Below are 21529 nucleotides of genomic sequence, written 5' to 3' on the forward strand. Positions count from 1 at the left end.
TAGACTGGCTGTCTGCTAACCACAACTTTAAGGTTTCAGAGACTTTGGCTCACTATCAGCTTGCTCTAAAAATGCCTTCTCTGCAAACCAGAAATAAGCACATTACGTTGTTTTCAGATAATACCATCCAAAAAAAATGAAGAAAGGCCACAAACTTGCATCCCCATGAGTAACAAGCCAAAAAACTTCTTTATTCATATCAAACTTTTAAGAGAAATATGAGATTTTATATAGAAAGGAGCTTAACTCTAGTCCAGCACAAGAATGATGCTGTCAAACAAATGACCCTGAACCAAGATTTCTACAACACAGGCTTAATCTTCAATGAATTATGTTAGAAAAGCCTTCAGTTTAGTATCACTTTATATCAGGTCAAGAGATAAGCGGTAACATTATTAGCCATAATGCTGAAAATCAGCTGCAGGGAGAAAGTTTTGGAAACTGCATGCCGTAAGAATGAAATGCTAGGAAAATGTGGAAAGCGATGTGCTTAAGACTCTGGCAGCTGGACCAAGGCAGAAGAGGTCACGCTTAGCAAAGCTTCTGGAATTCCCCGGGGATGGCACTGCAGTGACGTGAAGGAATTTCGGGGGATGTCGTATACTCAGAGCACTAAAAAGCATTTCACGAGATTCTGCACCAGACAGCAACAGTTAAGGTGAACAGTTTTGGAAGATCTAAAGTACGAGCCTATACAGCAAATAGAGTTAAGAGCAGGAGACAAAGGGTACCAAAAGTGAGAATACTTCAGGCTGGAATGAAATCAAAAGATCACTCGAGAGGTCAGTTTAAACCTCTTTTAAGACATACATAGGTACTCATTATTTATACAGGCTCTTCTTGCCTATTTATGTATTTGACAGAAATATAAGTAGTCCATAATGTGGTTTTGGTATGCTCTTGCCTTCCATGTTTCAGTGTATTACATTTGCACATCCTTTTACAGTTGCTAAAAAGCAAAATAATGAAACTAAATTGAAACAGGACTAGATCAGTGAAGAAATAGAGCCATCATATGTCAAGCAATGTTTGATAGATGTGAGCCTGAAGTAGCTATGTCAGTATACAGCCACGTGTGCCTAAATAGTTCATGCTTGGGGGTTAGTATACTTACGTACTCAAAACCACAACCCAGTACATTGGTCAAGAGAGAAAAAAAAAAATATTAGACTGCATCTACATGGGTCACAAAGATGTTTGTTCTGAAACTAGAAAAGGTCTAGAAAAGCTGTGGAGGAGAGGGGGCAAAAAGCCTAGCCAGATTCCAGAAGGAGCTTAAAGACACAGTTGCCTCTACCACAGCTAAAGGCAGTAAGGCTCCTCCACTCTTAACAAGGGACTGTGGCAGAAACATGGCTGAGAAATTCCAGTACCATACACAGGAACCACTAAAAAAAGCAAAGTACGTGGTTATTCTTCTAGAAGGCTTCATTCAACAAGGCTCTTGGGTGCACACTCAAATCCTGTACAAGCCAAAGGGGCTCGCTAGTGTCTTCAGACCCTTGAGTAATCCTCTCCCCGTTCGCCGAAGTTAAGCAAGTGCATCACTGTATAACTAAATAGTGTGCTACTGAATTCTGATCTAAGACATTTGCTAAATACCCACATCGATTAACTTGTATAAATCCCAACTCAGTTCCTCAAAGACATGTTATTACTACCCTAGAAACAGTTCAATGACAAGCAAATCAGGAAGATGCCAAATACCAAACCCCGTACATTATGAAGAACAACTGAAAGAGGCAGGTTGATTCCCAGCAGAAGAGACAATTTCTAGGAGACCTTTTTGAAATTTTTTATCAGTACAGGAGGGACAGACATCGTTCACACACCAACTGTTTCACAGTGGTAAAAGGTCCAGAAATGAAGGAGCAGTGTAAAAAGAAGAAAACAGATTTGCTTCTATGCCTGGTTAACTGGGGCAAATGTAACTTGGAGAAGAAAACTGAAGTTTTCAACTGAGCTTAGAGGAGACTTACTAAATAGCAGTTCTGGATGAGTCCACCTAAGCTCCCGGATCAACTGGTTTGTGTTGGCCCAGCCTCTGCTGTTGCCAGCCAACAGCAAAAATCCAGCTCCAGGAGCTCAGAAGGAATAAAAGACAGTGAGCATTGGCCACCCGATACTTTCTTCAGGAAAGAAGTGAAAAATAAAATCATTCCAAAGACTGTCTCCTTTCCCCAAAGTGTCCTCAATTTTGCTAGTTCCACCACCACCAAGCAGACAAAAGCATCAGCTTTGCTCATTTGCACTGAGCTAAGTACCTCAAACACAGCAGCTCACTGACATAGTTTAATAAAAAGAGGAAACTTACTATTCTTATCACACAGCATTTCCTACATCCAGTTAAATGTTAGCAAAGCCTCTGGCCTCTCAAAATGTCCTATACCTCAACTGCAACCTTCTCTAATGTGTCATGGCTGTTTGCCAAGTGATTATTCAGCAGAACTACCACAAGAACAGAGGAAGACGCTTCTCTACTTCCTGGCTTTTAGACACAGATGTTTCTCAAGTCAACTCTTTTGCTTTTCTTCAGCTTTACTGCAGGCCTGGGGCACAGAAAAATCCTGGACCTGTCAAGTCTTACTAATATTGCTAACGCAGTACCGAAAGATGCTGTATTACGCTGAGGTCTGTTTGCACCCATAGACCCCACAGTTTCTTTTTTTTTTTTAAAAAAAAAAAAAAAGAAAAAAAAAAAAGAAAAGAAAAACTTGTAGTAGTTTCTTCCAGTATGTACTTTAGATACGATAAAAACTGAGAACATTGAGAAATTCCTATTCTTAGTCTTTAAAGAATACAGTAAGTCTTAAACCTGTGTCCAGAAAACTTCTGACAGTTAAGGGTATGTTTTCAAAGCAGCTCATGGGAGGTACATGCACAAATCCCATTATTTGTTAACAGGATTAGTGAACACTGCTTTGAAAATGTATTCCAGACTGTTTTGGCATTAACATGCACATTTACAAATCTCAGACATTATAATTTATTCTTTGTAAGAAAACACTGGCCTACTAACTCCTGTCCAAAAATCCCAGTTAGCCAGCCCCAATTAATCCCTTGTCTCATTTACTATCTGGGCAGCATACCTTGTTTGTCCGACAGAAGTGACATTACACATCCTATTTCATCGTAGAGGAGAGGTAGATTGTAAAATTGAATTTTGATCATTGGAGTGAATTCATGATTTCAACCATACTACAGAAGAATGGCATTCCTTCTCTTCTTATGATAAATATATGGGAAAGGAAACCAAACAATGTTTTATTATGGACTTTATGTTAAATAAAAACAATGGCACATTTTTAAAAACAAAATAAACAACAGTTAGTACACTAGAACATCAGATGCTCTAAATCAGAAGCCCTATATTAGATCTATACTTATGGCACTTCATACCAAATGAAAATTTGGCACCAGCTGAGGATTTTGGTTCTGCATGAACATCTTCCATTAACCTAAAGCAAATTTGCCAGAATATTTATACACAACTTACAGTAAGTTTTATTAAAAAAAAACAAACCAAACATATAGTTCAATCTAAGTTTTCATAGCCATTAGAATTTCAGTTAGCCAAAGGAGAGTTGAATCTCCATTGCTCCGTGCACAGACCTGAGCCTTGATTTCTGCCACTACTCATTCATTTAAAATTGAAGATGGGCTTAACCTTGCCTTGAACAAAGCCAGCAGAAAGAGGAACGCACTAGGTGTTCAGACTTGACGCCTACTGTCACTCATCACCGGCGAGGAACACTGGATCCTCGCACTTACTCTCTCCATCTGACTTTTCCCTTGTACTCCAGATTAGGTTCTGAGTATAGGGGTACAGAAAATAATACGAAAGTCACTTAAAACGCACATAAGGGGTATGCAACATAATTTTCAAGGGAAAACTGTCAGACTAAAAACTATGTATTTTAATTATATTTATTAGGAATAGGGACATATTGTTTAAAATGTTCTTTTTCTCTACTCGTTCTTCCCCTCCTCAAGCCTGCTGCATGACTGACCTCGAGTTTGGATAGCAAGGATTATTACAGAGAAATGAAGTCACCTTGCTCCCAACAGCTAATGAAAAAGCAACACTGAGCAGTGCCAAAACGCCACATCATTTAGACTCCTTCCACAGCTGCTCAGAGAGATTACTTTCCTTCTTTCACCTTCCTCTTGTAAGGAGAGAAGGAAATGCAAGTGCCTGAAGAGTTTCATTTTTTCATTGCCTTGCCTTGTGGCACAGCAGAAAGGAAAAAAAAAAAAAAAAAAGAATACAGACTCTTAAATCCTTGCTTAACTTCAAGCTACTCCAGCTCTATAGTAAAATATGGAACATCTCATCCAGCTAAAGGGAGTTCACGACCATGCCTTCAGGCTTCTCAGGGCTTCTTGTAGGCGATTGCTTCCTTGCTGTAGACCTAGCATAGGTCTTGCCAAGGAAAACCTACCGGAACTCACGTCATTCAACAGGGTAGCAAACTCACGCTAGAGTTGCGGAAAGTCATGAAAAGTACATGGAAATGATGTTTCTGCTGCTGCAAAACTGAACCATGAAAAAGCAGGACCTTGTCTTTGTGCACAGACATTGCAGGCATTGGCTTGGACTTCAGAATCGAGAGGGACTGCCATCAGCCTTTGAGTGAGAATTTGAGAAGATAGGAAGGCGTTGCTTATGGCCCCAGGCAGACCACGCAATTGGTGACCTCTGTAAAGTGAAAAAGTGCCCCGTTGCCCTTCGTGACTTTCAGGCCTCCGCTGTCAGGCCGTCATGCCATACGATCCCATTCAGAAATGTGTCAGACTCCTGCCCACATTCTGGCAGAAGCAAAAGGGTAACCTTGCTTTATTCGTTGTCTGCTGCTTCTCGTGACAATTTTGTAAGTTTAGATAGCTTGCCGCCCTATCTGATATTTCCCCCTTCCTGTAATTTTCAATAGGACCAACCCCATGCCCTTTCAAAAGGGTTTAATTTACCAGCCTGACTAGACATGGCAGAATACACCTTCATTTCTTGACAGAAAGGAGAGATTCCCGAACTAGTTTGCAAAGGGAGTTCATGAAACGGAAGACGTCTAGTCGCTGAAGCGCAGACCTCTGCGTGGGCTAAGCTACCCTGGTTCTCAGGCTTGTAAAACAGCGTCAACATTTCCCTTCTCCACTGGAAATACTTTACCTGCAATATCACATCATGGCATGTGCCTTTTTCGTAACTTTATCATGTTGGTGCCCGACAGACATCTTGTGTCACATAAACACATTCAGATCTTTTTCCACCTCTGTCATTTTCAGGCACACGGGTTACAACAGAAATTCGTATTAGTCCCTGAGTGTCCAGGTCACATTTCATCTCGTTTTCATTGCTCTAGCCCAAGTGTGCCAACTCTTTCTATAAAATTTTCTGATTCTCTTTCACGTTGATACTGCTTTCTGATTTGTCTTGGAAGATACATCAGTACCTCCTCATTTTTAATGGCAATTCGTTAATGAATATTTGAAAGAAATCTGTTTTGAGACTGAACCAGAAGGAGCTTGCAACGTTCTTGTAGCCTGGCAATTCTCATCTATTATAGCCTGCCACGATCTTCCATTTAGACATTTTCTCATGCGCTTTATAATAGCCATATCAATTTCTATCTTCTTAGTTTAACTAACAACTTTCTCAGTAATAGCTTATCAGCTACTCTACCAAAATCCAGATAGATTAGGTATACTGTGCTTCTTGTATCTAAGATAAATATATTTTATTAAAGAGAAAGACATGGTGCATCAATTCATAATCAAGGGATTTAATCACCTTTTAAAGTTGGGGTTTAAAAAAGCAGCCAGGAAACTTCAGTTTAAATACTGCAGCTTAACCTTGTCTTGCGTTTGGACTTCTCAGTTTTCTAAACAAAAACTGTTAGCCAGAGACACCAGTGATTCTGCAAATAAATGCAAACTTTGTAGTATATCAGGCACTTCTTTTTATTGCCTCAGGGAATATACCATGCACTTATTTAAAAAGCTTAACATTCATTTATTCACACATTTGTTTTACATGTTAATATATTAAAGATAATTAACAGCTTCATTTCCTAGATGATTTTTAAATTCATTATTTATGTCAACCTTATCCTGAATGCAAATTGGAATTGGCCTCAACCTCTCAAACCAGGTTTTATTCACCACCTTGCAGAGGAGAACAAATCTTTCTGCTTTTTCATCTCCTAGCTGTCTTACCGCTTTGACTGAACTCCGAATAAAGTGAAGAAAATATCCCCGTACCAATAGAAAAAGCAACAACTATGGTAATAACACATTTTCAGCAACAAGCTCTGCTTTTAGGTGACGACTTTGTGATATCCCCAATTTTAGTAGCTAGGCATTCTTTAACGTTTCAGCAGCAAATATTTAAGCAGCACTTTTGCAGTTATTTAAGTGATTTTTCTGTTACAGTCGATTTATGTTTTAAAATAGGTTCTCAATTTCAAACTTAAGCAGGGTTTTTAAAAGTTATCGAATCGGACCCAAAAATCCAATTCACGTTTTAAAACCTCCTTTTTAAACTCTTGGATATTTATGTACTCTGGTGTTCAGCTTGCTCAGCCTGCTTTTGTACAACTTTGGTTGCACATGCTCCTGAAGGCATCTTAAGGCATTTTCCCCGCCATCCTCTCTCCCTCTTTCCATTCCTCAATTCTTTGTACTATTGAGGTCACACTAATCCAGCTATAGCTGCCCACATCACTTTTGTCCTGAGAAATGCCAGGGGCTACTGTGCCATCCCTGTGAGTGGTATTTATTAAATTATGCCTTGGTGGACATTTATGTATTTAAAAATCCCAGGCTTGTGCAAAAGAGTGTTAGCTAAGAGGAAGTACACAGAGTTTAATAGACAGGGATGGGCATGTTTTGCTAACTGGCTAATCAGACTCAGAAAAGCATAAACCCATTTAAAACTTCCTGGTAAAACCTGGTGCTGTCACAACCAGCCAGTCACTGGAGGACAGAGGAGTCGCTCTCCATATTGTCCTCCTCCCTTCATTTTCTGCTCCATTCACTCTGTGGGTTCCTGCTTCAAGCAAACCAGTATTTAAGGCAGCGCGAGCTGCGCTCGTCTGCACCGGCTGGCCAGGTCAAATAGCTTCACAGGGACACTTAACATCTACAAGCGCTATAGGATAATCCTGGAGTCCTGCCCAGCATTCCTTCTCTTGCTTTCATAATCGTACATAAATTAACTGGCACTAATGAAACGTTCATAACTGTGTGTGGAATATTGTTGCGTGCCTAATGCCTATCTTCAGGTGCATAATTAATTGCTCTGTGAGGCATTTTGAGGCAGGGGGAATAAAAGCTCAGCATAAATGCTGATACAACAGTCTGTAAAGCCAGTGGACTAGAACAGAAAGGCCTCCGAGATCAGTAGCTTTCAGCTGAGACGCTCGGTATCGTTATGCGGAGGACTAATTAGGATATTATTTGTTACCATTTGGAAGAGCAGCTTCTCAGTTTGGTTAGAGGTGAGCACTAATCAGCTGCTGAAATCTAAACTGATTATGTCTGAAGTGTCGACAGATGCAGAACTCCCTGAGTGAAGAACGAACATGTGTCAGCTTTTTGTGACAAGCTAAGGGAATACTTGTTTAACAGAAAAAACCCGCACATTATTTAATACGGTGCAACAGTCGCGTACAAATAGAATGAATCACAGGGAGAACAGTGGGATTGAATGTACCAGTCTAACACATAAAAATAATTATATAAAATGTCCTTTTCCTTCTCAACATAACCAAACTCTTTCCCCATCGATGCTTTTCTCTTAATAGAGTTGTCAGGGGTAAGAGAGGGCACAAAAAAAGCAAAACATCTCAGACCTGTCAGCAAAGCATCCTGGTTCTCTGCTGCGCAGAATGTACATTAACGGTGCTGTTTAAAAAAGCATTATAAATAAGTTTTCCATTCCTCAAACACTAAGCTCAAATCCTTCCTTCGATCCCAAAAATCATCTGTGCACTTACATATTTACACAGTAACCTGCTGCTACCTGATATATCTACACACAACAAAATAGCAATCTTTGCCCTAAGGAATGTAGAAGGCAATTTAATAGTAATGCTCCCATCCCTGCTTCAAGGCAGTTCAGAAGTAGCAGAAAGGTCCTAGTTCTAGCCAGGACACTGATGCGGGCAGCCAGGGACAACTGCCTCACTTGGCAGGCCCTAAAAATTTTTTAAGTTTTGCCAGAGGGGTACTCCATCCTGTTTTTAAAATGCCACGGGACTGAAAGGGAGTAAAACCCAACCAATTTCCTTTGATCTTCTCTCCCCCCGAGCAGCAGGGTCTCGTTCAAAATACTTTGCAGAGTCAGGACTGAACAGCTCAACACCTAGCGGGAATAAACAGCAACACTCCACTTGATACGAGTTATGCAAACGCGTTAGTATTTGTGGGATTGGGGCTTCAAAGACAAGATTTGAGAAGTGAAAAGAACGGAGGGATACAGCATCAAAAATGGCAAGTTTCAGCATAATCGCCTGTTCACACAATTACCAGATACAAGACAAAGCAGTTCCAATCGTCATGCTCATTGCATTAAGTGAGGCAACAATTTGCACACTTACGCTGTCTGCGTTTTGCTGGACCAGGTATATGGCTAAAAATGTGCAACAGTTCAAACTGCTCTTTCGTAAGTGGTATGATGAATTATAAAGACACTGCAAAAGCATCTAAACCACATAAGGTGCTGAGCATATATATGGAAAGAGACAGCCCATATCCCAAAAAGCTTTAATCCTCCTGAAAATTAAAATCCAAACGAACGTGTGGGTTTGAAATGTCATTGTTCAGCACCAGCCAATGAGATATTCCAGTCTGAGTTTCTGAACCATCTGGTAAAGCATCACAACAGCTTTAAGCATCCAAGGATCTGTCAGGGGCTTTAGTTTAGAAATACTAATAATCCCATCATGTGCAGCTCCTGCTGAATGGAAGATATACCTACTCAATGATTTACTTCCTCCCCTCCTTTTCCCAACCGAGCTAGGCAGAACTAGCCTGAGCAAGACTTGTTAACATTTCTCCATTTGAATACAGCATTGCTCAAATGATTTGAGAGCTATTACCCTCCTTCAGCTTACAAGACTCGGTGGGCCAAAAGGGAAAAATTTCCAGGACAAGCATTTAAGGAAGAAAAAGCATTTTGCTTTGGACTCCATAATTCTACTGATTTTAGGCTAGGGATTTCTTTCTTTCTTACAGTTTACCCCAACTTTTAGAGGTGGCATTGGGGGGGGGGGGAAGAGGGAGGGAACTTCATTACACACATTTAACACTTCTACACAATCCACAGTGAGAAATGCTGGTCTGGTGAAGTGACCTCATAGCTGGAAGACAGGCGTTTCAGCTTGTTTGTGGCTCGGTCGCTGACTCGCTGCATGTCATTGACCAAGTCATTCACTCACAAGTCACCAAGTCTTGAAGAGTGTGACTATGTCCAACTTCATGTATTCTTGACCCATTTTCAAACGGTCTAGCAATCCACGCCATCTCTAAAAGTCAGGCCTACAATATCCTAAGTAAGGCATCCCAAAGACAGGTGGCTCTTGCTAAAAGAGAGGGTAAGCTCTTCTCCCACCTTCATTCTCCCGAAAGTACAGAGGACGCTGCTTGTTCATCATTAAAGAGGGCTTTGAGACCTTTGGATGTAATACCCTTTCTGAACCTTATGCATTGCCTGCTAGCACTGATAAGGGGGCGTGGGGTTCTTTTTCCCTTTTAATTCTAATAGGGTTTAAGCCATGTCTACAAGCATAAAGTTGAACTAGCAGTTTAAGACCGTTGACCCTAACACGTGGCTTGTGGTCAATGGGCTGCACTTAAGAGACTTTGATAACGCTCACAGCGACAGAAATAGAAAAAATGAGGTGACACAGAGACCTGAATACAATACGTTTGCAGTACTGTTACTGCCCACAGGCTTAGAGTGACTCTTTTCTAGAGCAGCAGTTTGCAGTCACTAGAGCATGGGATACTCCTGGGGGGGCACACACAAAAAAGAAAGGCAAAGCTGTTATTAAAACAGTCTTAAATTCACTCTGGGAGACTCGTAGCTACCATGCATAATGTTTTAGGGTCTAGAAATTGGGGAAAAAAAATTAAATTTAAAATAACCACTTTTCAGAAGAAACCAGCCTTTGAAAGTAACCTCACAGTCTAGTATCACTAGAAAAGCACTCTAAGCCTAATATGCAGAAACTTCAAGGAAATTGTTTAAAAAATGCTTTGTACACAGCCAATTAACTCTAACTTATTGATTGAGATGGCATCTCTTAATCGTTCAATTTGTTAAATATTTCTCTTTGAAGAGCTTGCCTTCCAAAGAGTCACTTACTCCAGTTTCTGTAATTTGCCATTCAAGCTATCAGTGGATACATACACATACATAAGAGGTATATACATGGTGATGAGCTTTTAGTAGTTAAAAAAAACCCAGCAGCAACAACAAAAAGCAAAAAAAGTTTGTCATAGAAAACCACACTGGAAAATAACCACTCACAGGTACTTCTAAATAGAGACTTGTGAAGTAAAGACAAATGCAACTGAGAGCTAATAAAGCCCTATCTGTTAAACTCAGCATCCTGTGAGCTGATATTGGGCTTTTAGCACTCACCAGTCTGCAAACCACTGGAAAAAAATGGTAATGGGTAAAACCCAAAAAGATGTGATAAAGTCTTCCTATTTTGCTGAAAAGCCATGTGTCATTTGCATGAACATTTCAGCAAATCATTGCAGAAAAATCAGCTGTCAATCAGCTGCTGCTTCTATATCACGAGTTGACCAGAGGGGTGGAAAAAGAAAAGATTTTCAAAATTCAGAATTATGTTGACATATAAAAGCCACTGAGTGGTACAGGAGCCAACAGAGAAGTGATGCAAGCTACAAAGTACTGAATTAAGAAGAGTCAAAACCCACAAAGTGCCAGCCGTCACTAAATTCACATGCTACCAGCATCTGAGCAAGACGGACAGTTTTAGGTAAATGAAGAAGTATTCTTTATTGATGGGAAAGTAGCCCAGTATGGAGTTCGTGCCCTTAAAGAAGAAAAAAAGCAATTCACCAGACAAGAAGTCAATGCTGAACAGAAACCTACGCAACACAATTGACAAGACCAACTTTTTTTGCTGGCATCTGGGCCTTTTCCTATCAGCATCACAACTTCACACTTTCCAAAGCAAACCAGCGAAAGTCAAGCTGCCCCACAATCAAGCCATGCGTGATAGCTCTCCCCATACAGCATTACAGTGAGGGAATTTACCATGACAGCAGCCTTAAATTGTTTCAGAGCAACTACACAGATGAGAAACAGCATTTCACTTCTAAGTATCCAGTTTCACTCACATCCAGCTCTTCCACACTCCCTGCCTAAGACACGAGCCTGTTCACAGAGAAATACATGAATAATTCTACCCGTGTGGGTATTCCCACGGCCTGCTCTCATAAACCGAGGTATACATGTGCCACATCACAAGCAAAACTCACGCATTACACTTGATAGACCTCTGGGCATAACCTGAGATTCTCAAATCTCAAAAGGAAAGATGTGCTGACAACTCTGGTCTTTCTCTCCCTCTCAAAGCTGGAAAGGCTGGTGAGCATCCACGCACTAGATGACAAAGTTCTTGGAAGAGTAAAAGGCAGGTACTGAGTTATCACACCCATCCCAAGCTGAGCATGCCTTTTATTGGGGCAGATGAGAAGACAGAGTAAAATTAGGCCTGGACAACAAATACCATGGATGTGAGATACAACTCTGTCATTAAAGAATGCCCCATTTTTCAACCACCAGCAGAGCTGGCTATAAATAACAGTAATTTAAACTCAAATGGAAAACTGAGGTATTTTTCATTAAAACTGATTTTTCAACCAGCTCTAACAAAAAGGAAGTAGAGGAAGAATTAAAAGACATGAAAATGTAATATTAAAAGTGCTCCATGTTTTGTGGCTCTTACTACAGTAATAGCTTCTCCCTGCCCAATACACAGTTTTCTTTGCAAGATCAAAACTAGACCGGCCCAGCACCTCGCTCCATATAATTTAGCCTTCCACTGAGAAACATAAATAATGCTCTCAGTCTCCCTCATACAGTCAACTATTTATCAGCTACAAACACCTTTACTCCAAGATAAAGTAGGTTTCCAGCTCTCTAGATCAGGGGATAACTTACAGCAGCATTTCGAAAACACGTTTGCCCAGCTGGGGAGAATTCAGAGCAAAAAAGGAAGTCCTGCAGGACGCGCTGGCCTCTGATAGTCAAACCTCTATATTGTTACATGAAGAACCAAGACTGAATGAGGAGGAGGAGTAGTGAGGAAAAGGAAACGTACACATACCACAACTTCGCACTTACACAACACTTCCTCTTCACAGCACCCTACAGAGAAACAAGGCATGAATCTTCTTCATCCTCATCTACCAGGGATAGAAACGAGGCAGAGGAGAGGGGGAATTTCCCCGAGATCAAAAGGGTACTGAGGGCAAAGCAAAGTTCACACTAAAAAGTTTTACAGGCTCTCAGGATTATGCTAATACTGCCACCCTTGTTTTTTCCAACACAAGAGTCCTACTAGATAATTGCTTCTCCAACACAGCAAAGGACATTGAACTTGGAGTTCAGGGAAGCAGGAGGAGGAGGGCGGAGAAAGGGAGAGAAGCAGAGTTTCAAAGCTTTGGTGTGTATTTATAATGTTGTAGAGAAACTGCATTTCAGAATGGAATGATTATTGATTTCTTAATGGATTACTGCTGCACAAATTTACACTCCCCCCAAAAACATCAATCTTAGGATAATAATTATAAACCTATCAGAGTGTATAGAGCATTCTGACTGAGTAGAAACTTATCGCTATCTGCCGGGAAATGGCCAGTTTTCTATTTCTCCCGCTCCAACCACATTACAGCATGGCAAGGAGCTACTGAAAAATACATGCTATTATAAAACAAAGTTTGTAATAGCCACAGGACATACCTCCAGTCAACTTTCATTAAACGGACTCTTTTAAACTGCTGCCCTTAAGACAATGCTTGATCCATTAGTGAACAAGTTAATTAGTTATTAGAATCCTTTTACATTATTTTTATCATAATAATGAAGCAGCCCCAGCATACAGTGAGACTCCTTAATGGGCAACATACATTCACAAACCCACACACCCTCACTTTTTGTGCTTACCAGCCTACAGTCAAATGTTTCTGTAGCTCAGTAATTTTTTAGCAAAGGCATCCACAGACCAGCTTTGCTACAAGCAGCATCACTTTGCAAAAATGACTGAGCTGCCACAAGGACTCCCCTTGACTTCAGGAAGTGTCAGACCAAATCATTGGAGACGGGGCGCTACAGAAATTTAAAATTCATTCTAAGACAAAAGTCTCAATACCCCGAAGTTTGTGCAAGGTACAGGAACGTGGAAGATTCAAGTCTGGCTCTGTTTAGTGGTTCCCACCCATAACACCACCTATCTTCAGCCCACTGTTTAACTACAGACATTATAGGAGGTTATAGTCCAACTGTGAGCCACGAGCTAAAGGTGACCTGCAAAAGGGATGGTTGCGAAGCCAGTGCCTCCCAGCTGCTGGCTCCATCCCTCTGCACAAGGTGACGACCCTTTGCACTGGGACAGAGACAGAAAAGCCCATTTGCTGCCTCCTTGACCAAGACAATTTACAGATCTGTAAGCTCCAGCATTAGCACAGTCCAGCGTACCTTTGCCTCTGCAGAAACATCAGCACCAGGTGCTCCCACCCCTGCTCAGACACCACCCTCTCACTGTGTGAGACCATGCAGTGAACTGCATCAGTGAATTGATCCAAGCTAAAAATACCCCATTCTGTTGTTTGTTTTTTCTTTTTTAGAAAAACTGCTGGCATTGCCACAGAGAACAAGACACGTTGAACTCTGCTTTGAATGCTAGCCTTAGTAATAGTCATCTCTGCTAGGAGGGCATGTGGGGCGCTTGCCAGTCATAACATCTTTAAGCAGACCTAACTAATGACAACCCACACATCCAGTGCCATTAAAACACATGCAGGTTAAAACCCAGCACACAACAGATTTTCAAGCTCCTGCAGCACTGTTCGACCACAGTTTGCTCCAGAGCAGAGCTGTAGTTACACCCTGCTCAACACCAGTCCCACTGTACCCAGTGCTCAGCCTCGCTGTAAGCGGCGGGTAACAGAATAGCTTGTGGAAGCCAAGTGCTAGAATTTAAACAGAAACACGAGGTACAACTTGATTGTAATCTGGCTGTTCCCTTCCATGCCTAAAACCATTTCATACACAAATGCAGCCAGTTGATGTTCCCCCACACTAAGCTTGTTACTACCTACAATTGCCCCCACAACAGGGGTCTGCTCCAAAAGCATTTGGAACTAGATGGAGAATCTCCCATGAAGTGTGGTGGGCTTTGGATAGGTCCTAAATTACTCCTGGAGAAGCTCTCCAGCCACACAGCACAGGATCAGCACCTTAACTCTCGTTTCTCTAAGAGGCTACAATTCAATTAGTGCAACAACTTCTCCTCTGTCTCATAACCTGTCATTCCTCCTCTGGTCCAGGAAGTAGTCATAGCTGCTATAGGACAGCCAGAGCATCTTCAAAAAACCCCATCTACTCAAAAGGTGGTTAACAAAAAAAAAACAAACCAACAGACAAAGCAGCATTCTCCAAGGTGCACAGGCCACACAAAATAAAAGCAAAGGTCCCAAAGTGCAATGCTTGCCATCAGCTTCAATTAGCAGCAAAGTGGGGTTTGGGAAAGCAAGGGCCTCTTCAGAGCTGCTATAGGGCAAAGATGAAATCTCAGAATTAAAAACAAAATCCCCACATGCACATTAATATTCAGAGGCAATTACCTTTCAGCTTAAAGTCAGCCAACATGCATCTTACTACAGCAGCTCTTAGAGCAATCTTGTTTACAATTGGAAATGGATTACATTATCTCAGCTCCACCTATCCACATAATGCAGAGCAAACTGTCAAACATAAAATTACAAAATGGTTATTGTAAGGTATCCCCTTCAGCATAAGAATTAATTTGACCTATTTTATTACTAAATTATTACTCCCACACAAATTTTCTATCATAGATATCTATCAGCGCTGACATTTATATTCCAGCAAGGCACACTCAAATGCATATTTTCTTCTTCTCCATCTCAAAGGTGTATTGAGCAGATTTGATGTAAACAGCCTCCTGCCAAGCTAGTTAAAATCTTTAAACTTTATACATACAATTAGATTGTGACAATAACTGTTTGCTTTAAAAAAAAGGGGGGGGGAGAGAGAGAGGTCTACACAGCTTCAGATTCTGAAACAAAATGCTTCACAAGTTAAAGAAATGATTAATCTAAATTTAAGGAGGACCTACAGATATTTTTACTACGGCTCTGGCAGGTTGTTCTGATTGTCACCAAGAGACATGATTTGACACAATGGCCCTGATTAAGAATGTGCTTAAGTCCTATTAAAGCCAATGGAAGTTAATCATCTGTTTAAGAGCTTTGCTAAATCAGGACCAGAACAGGAGACATTTCCAAAAAATCTGGGCCTAAACTGAACACACACTAATTAGCTGCACACACCAATTACATGATTACGGATGAAACGCAGTTGTTTAACATTTACAACAGCACACTTTGTGTGGAACCATTTAGAAATAAGGTCTAATTATCATTCTGTAACAGGTCCCACAATGCATTATAATCCACATATACCATGTTAATTTTAGTTGAAGGAATAGCTTAAAAAGACCAAAAAAAAAAAAAAAGAAAAAAAAATCCTTCTAGTAATATTTGTCCAAATTCTCAAGTGGATCAAGATCTGACCCTTCTGGAACTCCACTGTGTTCACAGTGAGAACATCTGAGCACTCCAGCTCAGCTCTCTTTTCTTATTGCTACATTTTGCTTACAGAAAATATTCACTCTTGCATTTCAAAACGTAACATTTGTACTCTGTGCCTAAGCCCTGCACTTAGGAAAGAAACAAATTGGCACAGATTTGCATATCCAGGATTACCCATATCAGCAAATTATTTCTAGTAAATTATTGTGTCTACAAACCAGGAGTTGCTAAAAGTGCAATTGCGAATGACCTCAACCATTTGAACTATTTGACATTTGCCAGGATTGCCAAGTCTCACTTTTATGTCTCTTACCCGATATTTACTGTTTTTTTCTTAACAGCAGGATTTTCAGATAAGTGACTGCAAGAGTCTCCACTTTCATTAAATTAAGAGGGGAAAAAAAAAGGCATTCCCAAACCCAGTAGATGGCTGAAAAGCCATGCTTCAGTGCAAAGCACAGCTCAGAAACAAGAAGATACATCGAGAATTACATTTATTAAACAAACACACACACAGGAAAAAAATAATCTCATGGCATGTAAGGCAATCTTGCGATTTAAAACTTGACTCATGATTGTGAAAGTTTGGAGTTGGCATGCCAACTTGGTGAGCCATCTGCTCACCAACAATTTATAAACGAGACTGCTGCCAAAGCCACCCGATTACTCAGTTCTAATATTAGTGATGTAACTAAAACATGCTCGTAGGGTTTTTCTCCCCGTGAACCAGGAAGCGCAAGAAAAAAAAAAAACCTCACAGAGGAAAAGTTAAAAATAAAATAGGTAAAATGTATTTATGCTCAATATTCCCTTCAAGGCTGATTAGTAGGACCATTCAAGATTAATTCAATGCTTCAGTTCAACAATTACCTCTAAACTAAGTCAGAAGAAAAAAAAAATCAGTAGAGTGATTACAAATTATGAGAAAAGGTGAATCATATATTCTGTATCCAATGCCCATTTCTTTGTTAAGGATTCAAATGGTAGTTTGTTAAAATAAAACAGGCTATGCTAAGAAAAAAAAAACCCCAAACCACCTCATTATAGCATTTACTATATTGTGACAACAGATTAAAAAAATAATCAAGAAATTGTGCATACAGGCTAGCGGGTACAACTGCTGATTTTACTAGTGATGCTAATTTTACCATTAGAACTGGGCAATTTGGGATAAAAACATTATCCTATTGAAACAATTCCTTTCTTATTAAAAATCCAGATTACATATAGCAGTGAAAAACTGCTGGAAGTTAACCTACAGTAAATAATCCTTGGGGCAAAAGATACTGTAATGAAACTGCATGGAAAATTACTCACTCAATCATTTTTAAAACGTTGAGTCACAATTCAGTTTTGTTGGCCTGAAACTCCCGATCTATCTCCATGGCAAGTCAGTAGCAAATCCCAAAGCACAGCCGGTATTCCCAGAGCTCAGACACACGGATGCGCTGCTACAGTAGTAAACCCAGGAGCGTGTAATGTCTTACACCAGCTCTTACACCAGCACTTCCACGTAGCACCTTCTTCTCATCAAAGTAAAAAACCAGTTTAACCACTGGCTTCAACGTGAGCAGAATTAGGATGTTTCTGAGTGCTCTATAGGGGACACTAATAAGACTGAAAACCCAGGCAATCCTGGTGGTATTAATTAGGAGGACAATGACAGCGATAAAGCATCCCGCTTCACTGCAGAACACCTTGCTCTATCACTGCCAAAAGGGGTAGCTTTTAAATCTGCATTTTGAAATTACATGCATCATCATTACACAATTACAGTTCTAATTAGCCTCCTCAACAACAGATCGGCTTTATTTACGATTAATTTTGGTTAATGAGTTAGTTGTAGTTTTATCCGACAGACAATGGGAGAGAATTAATAATTGCTTAATCCACACAAAATTTTGTTGTTCACATAGTGCACAAAATTTTGACAAATGTTTCTGAATCCTGTCCAACAACCACCAGCACATTTTCACTATCTGAAAGCAGCCAAAGCTCAGCAAATGTTACCATATTACATTATAGTAGATTAAACTGTTTATATATATATAATCAGAATTATTATTATAAACTACAGTCATAATTATAAATTGAAATTTTGTCGCCAGCTGGTAAGGAAGCTTTCCCCCTTCCAAAACACTGACCAGAAAAATTAATTCAGGTCATCTCCCTGATGGTCTACCAAGACCTATTCCATTTACAGTCACATGAGAAAATGATGCGGACACCCAAGTTGGGGAAGAAATTGTCTTGTCCGCATGTCAGGCGTCCCATATATCTCATATCTTTGTCCATACCCCTCCAAGGAACCCTAGCCTGCCTCTGGGGCCAGTTTAAGCTCACAGTCCTAGTTTTTTAACTAGGCATTGGCTTTAAACGATTTTAAACCATCACCTTCAGTCGCCACCTTCTCCAAAACCACTTTCCCCTTCCCAAATGCTGGGCTGGTTTTGCCTCCACCCAGACCCGAGTACTGACCTCACAGGAGACACGTCAGAAATTCCTCAAAGGGACTCTCACACACCACTCGTTTCATAAGGGCATTTGGATGCCACAGCAAAGGCTAGGACATGACAAGCTGGGGCACCAAACGACACTCACGTGTTTCAGAAAACAGAACGGATGATAGCAATCAGCGTAAGCAAAGCAGAACCGATACCTTAGCACAATTCTCTTCCCGCACGGTAGTCTGGTGCTGGGGTGCTGTCTATCAGATGCAACATAAAACTTAAGGATCCCCTGTATACAGTCATTAAGGAACCTTGGATAATTTTACTGCAATTACCATTCACATTTCTACAACGAAAACACCATTGTTACTCTTTTTCTAATGCACTGTACTGCGTTGGTTTAGGCTGTTAAAAAAACAACCAGGGCTCCACTGCAGGAATGGCTGCAGTTGGGACACAGATAAAGCATCTTGACATGAAGATGAGCAAGTACTTTACAGAGCATCATTATAGATTATTTCCTGGAATGCACTGCAGTTTGCTTCGGTTTTGAATACATATGTGATATATATTTACTATAGCAAAAATCTCACTACTATCGATTTTTCTATAAATATTTAATGGTTACCAGTCAGAAGCTAAATTTAAGTAACAATAGCGCTAATGACATTAAATAAACGAAGCACTTTAAAAGTGTGAGGAAAAAAGCAAATACCTCATCACAGCATTTTAACACAAGAGCAGTAAGACAGCAACCTGAAACCATGTTAGGTGCTGATAGCCTGAGTCATGTCTGGTCTCACAGTCTGACCAGCAAGGTGATTTTGCACAAACATCTAACAAAAAGTAGGTTCTGCGAGCAGCAGACTTAGCAGAGACTGGCTTCCAACAACTTTTTCCCATGCATTTGACATTTGAAAAGGGTGGCGCTTAATAGCTTTTCCTTCAGCAGAGGCACAATTCACATACCTCTCCTCTTTCTGGCTTCCTAATTTCATGAGACTTGCATGATTCTAATATATTTCAAGCCTGTACATCTGTATCGTAAGTGACCGAAACTCTAAGTGCCTTCAATTTCTATTTACACACACCACACGTGTACAGGCTTGTCATAAACCAGGGTTGGACACATTTTCACATTTTTTTTCTCCAGCTGCCAACCTTCTCTACTCGGGATTAGCTAATTTGAGGGCAGTTGATTGGTGATAGCATTTATACTCTGGGAACACTCCGGTTTGGGATTCACATATAAATGCATAGGATTTTTGAGAAAAAGAAATTGTGCAACTGACAATACAAATTTAAGAGAGCGCAAGAATAAATTCTCAGAGCTCTCATAGTCTGCTAACGTCATATACTACTTGACCCTGAAATACACAACTAGAACATCATTCTTGTGAACTCTTGAGAGCTACCTATAATCTGACATTTTGAAGTCACATACACAAATGATGAAGCTGACTGCCTCCCACCTATAGGAGCTGAATTCATACTAATACAAATTTCTCTAATTTTTCTCCACCTCTTCAGCCTATAATTTTATTCACCCATTTGTATCTCTTCAACTGGCATCCTTTGTGAAGCTCTTGAAGATTTATTGTTAAAAAAAAGCATGATATAACGAGGAGATATTATTACATTACACTCTAAAAGAATAGATTATCCAAAGGATAATACCTAACAGGGATGGGGAGAGAGGCCTGTGTATTTAAGCTAGAGGAAAAATTTCAAACAGAGGGTTTCAAGTAAAGCTGATACCCCCAATTGTTCCACACAGCTGCACAGGGGTGTATTAAACTTACCCAGGAACCACCCGCCCTGGTAACAAGGTCAAAACAACTGGTGAAGTTGACCCAATTTTGGGAGATTAAACTGTAAAACTATTACACGCATCTACGTCTAGGACATGCCTACAGCTGAAAGGTGATGAGGATTAAGGCACGGTGTGAATTTAAGGTCCAATGGTGTATTCTAAAATATTACTGTACTCGAACAAACTCTGCACAGGTGCCAGATCGTTGCAGACTCTCCCAGAGATGCAGGGAGAGAGGCCCCTCACCACCACACTGCACATGCAACACAGAGGCCATACCTAGGAACAGACAATTAAAAGCGATATGCAAACCCGATAATTAATAAGATTTGTTCTCCTTCAGGAGCCATTATCTGGACAAGGCAAAACACACACTGCAGGATATCAATTTCTCAAGAAAAAAAGATTAAAAACCACCAAAACCAAACCTTGTTTTCTTCTTTTGCCTGAGCCTTCTCCCCCTATCACAACTCGGCTGCTAACCAGAACAAGGTCTTCAATCTACTGTGACTCTTTCCTGGAAACTTCTAAACCATCCATGACTTAAAGAGAATAGCTACTCTTCCCCAAATTAATAGGCCTCATACCTCTTCCGTGTAAAAAGACTTGCTGTTTTCATACAGAAAGAGGCAACTTCTTTCATTTTCAGAAGAAGGGAATTCACACCATCCTGTTTGCTGCTCTTTGGACAGAAGCGTGTGTTTAATTCACGCTGCTGGAGTTTAAAGGATGCTCAGACACAGTTACCAAAAATTCTCTCAGTTTGTGTTTTACAGCTAGATCATTACCTAAGAGAGCACGTTTACTTGTAAAGGGAATCATAAAACATCCAAAGGCTGAGCTGGGGACTAGGAAAGAGTAGGTGTGAATTCTCATACGACTGCACACACACACATTCCCAAAGAGTAATTATGAGAAAAATTAACATGAACTTGGGCATATCACAGGCTTCTCCAGCCAGCTTTTTGTGCCACTCACCAACATAACTTTCATGGGCTGAGGGAATATGTCCCTTGAGAAAAAACAGGACATCACTTGCTTCTGATGGAATTAGGGGTTTTTGGAGGCTGAGGGGAATGCAAGGGAAACATGAATAATAAGGAGCTGAGAAGATTCCAGCCTACTGTTGAAGGTCACAGCATTGATATCTTTAGTATAAGGCTTGTTTTGTTCAAGTGGAGGAGCAAAGGGGATAAACAAGAAAATACCCCTCATTGGAAGGTCAAGCTTTGTCACGTATGTGGTTTAACTGCAAATGGAGCACCTCTATCGTAAGCCCTGCCCAGATCTTTAATCAGCTAGAGATGAAACACGGACTATCTTACCTCCTCACATAAGAGGAAACTTCATGAGAAAAAAGGTGATAGACAGGACAGGCAGACAAGGTGAATGG

At 40.4% G+C, this 21529-nt stretch overlaps 1 protein-coding gene across 9 annotated transcripts in view; it reads right to left on the minus strand.

Moving 5' to 3' along the window:
- IKZF2 (IKAROS family zinc finger 2) overlaps positions 1 to 21529 on the minus strand; it is a 118778-nt gene that overhangs the window by 85414 nt on the left and 11835 nt on the right. The window contains exon 1 of one of the 9 annotated variants that reach the window (XM_054830437.1): positions 17191 to 17224. The exons of the other annotated variants lie outside the window; for them this stretch is intronic. The gene's annotated coding sequence lies outside the window, so the exon portion shown is untranslated. Of the gene's footprint in view, positions 1 to 17190; positions 17225 to 21529 lie in introns of those variants that run through there. 9 annotated transcript variants of the gene reach the window in all.

This window comes from Grus americana, chromosome 6, assembly GCF_028858705.1.
Source record: "Grus americana isolate bGruAme1 chromosome 6, bGruAme1.mat, whole genome shotgun sequence".
Lineage (NCBI taxonomy): Eukaryota > Metazoa > Chordata > Aves > Gruiformes > Gruidae > Grus > Grus americana.